We start from the raw sequence: 1,775 nt of genomic DNA, 5'->3' as shown, positions 1-1,775 counted from the left end.
CTACTGGGAGTTTGCTGTTGGCCCTAATAATTTCATACGTTTAAACATACACTTTTAAAGAAGCCATCTAAACTGGGATCTTGAGTTCCTAAGATTTAGCCACAGGAAAAAGTAAAAGTTCCCTGCAAAATGAGTGCTGTGAACGAAGAAAAAAGAAGTTAAAATCTAATGGAGCTATCATTAATAATGCAGCAACAGTCACCATTCCTGGGTACCTACAGTACTCCACCATCTATCACATTAGAACAGAGATAAATTGGAAAATGCTTCTTGACAGAGCAAGTTGTTTTCAAAAGATCAGAAAATGAGAAATCTAAAGAAAGAAGGATGGAAAGAGCAACAATGTGATATGAGCTATGCCATCGACTTAGGATGACTCTGGTCTTTGCATCACAGAATTTTATTCTTTATTTTTTAGAAACTGATGTTTATTTTCTGTCAACCTTATTTTCATGTTGCTTAAGAGTCCATGCAAGAACAGCTTAAGACCATTCAGTGGTTGCTCCTACCCATTCAGTGGCCTGAGCAGTGGGAGCTGTGGACCAGTCTTCCGTGGCAGGCTGAGCGCTCCAGTCTTCAGTAAGAACTGCTGAATAGGCACAGAGGGTACCTGCATGTCTTCAGACCAGTCTGCAACTTCAGACTGAGTAGCAGTAAACTCAGGAGCTGGAACAGTCCATTTGCCCTGAAATTCCTTCTTGGTCACAGCCTTTTCAGCAGCAGCCTGCTCTTCTTTTTCAATCTCTTCAGGATCTCTGTAGAAGTAGAGATTAGACATGACCTCCCATGGGTGTTGCAGGAAATGGTGCCGCCCATGGGGAGAACTTCCCAGGCCAGCATCCACCACATCTGACCCACTGAGGGAGCTCCCTTGTTGTTGCATGTGATGGCAATGTCCACATGGTGTAGAGGAGAATCTGTGTTGCACAAAGCAGTGGCAGGTAGGTTAACACAAGATGCCCCTCTGAGAGACTGGTGGTCAGTCCTGGGGTCAGAAATCACAAGAAGCTGTGGCTCCCAGTAGTCTGCCTGTATCTGGTTAGGAAGGTTCAAGGAGTGAAGCAGTCAGCAATTGGAGTGGCTCCAGTGGCAGCAGCAAACTACAGCATGGCTTTCTGGCCAGTATTCCTGGGGGATATGACACTGACATCAGCAGGGTTTTCAATAACAACAATGGCATGAGTTGCCAGCCGAAGCTTCTCCCAAGTCCTCTTCAGATTTATGCTGTAGATGCCATCTCTTTTCCTTTTATAGATGTACTGTTCCATTTGGAAGTCAAAGTTGGTGCCACCTAAGTGGGTTCCTACTGCGAGGAAATTAAGGACATCCTCCTCCTTCATTTGCAGGATATCAAGGGCTCCAGACATTGTGAAAGTTTCTCTTTAAATTATGACAGGAACCTGAAATTAAGAACAATGTCGTATGGACCCCTCTGTAGGTAGCGCGGAAACGCTGCCTCACAGAATTTTAGAACCTCAAGATTATAAGAGATCAACTAGTTTGGGTCTGATTAACCTCTCTTGTCAAATCCCTGAGTCCCATCTGCAAAGAAAAAATATCATCTAGTTTCTGTTTAAATATCTTTGATATCAGAGAAAATCCTCTTAATTTCTCAAAGAAGTTAGGTGTTAAAGGATTCTTCCTTGGGTTAAGCTAAAACCATTCTCCCTGCAATTTTAACATTTGGTTTTATTGTGAAGTTGTATCTTTTGCAGGAGGTTTGGTTCTATAGCCACATGAGGCAGCAATTGAATATGGCCAAACATGGTCTTGAA

The 1,775-nt window shown here is 43.0% G+C and overlaps 1 pseudogene; it reads right to left on the bottom strand.

Annotated features, from left to right (window-relative positions):
* Positions 1-469: 469 nt before the first annotated feature.
* On the bottom strand, positions 470-1,367 carry LOC112425161 (small ribosomal subunit protein uS2B-like; annotated as a pseudogene).
* Positions 1,368-1,775: the final 408 nt, after the last annotated feature.

The sequence above is a fragment of the Macaca nemestrina genome, chromosome 10 (assembly GCF_043159975.1).
Source record: "Macaca nemestrina isolate mMacNem1 chromosome 10, mMacNem.hap1, whole genome shotgun sequence".
Classification (NCBI taxonomy): Eukaryota; Metazoa; Chordata; class Mammalia; order Primates; family Cercopithecidae; genus Macaca; species Macaca nemestrina.
Note: the sequence above shows the minus strand (reverse complement) of the source record. Positions and strands in the feature narration are given on the sequence as shown.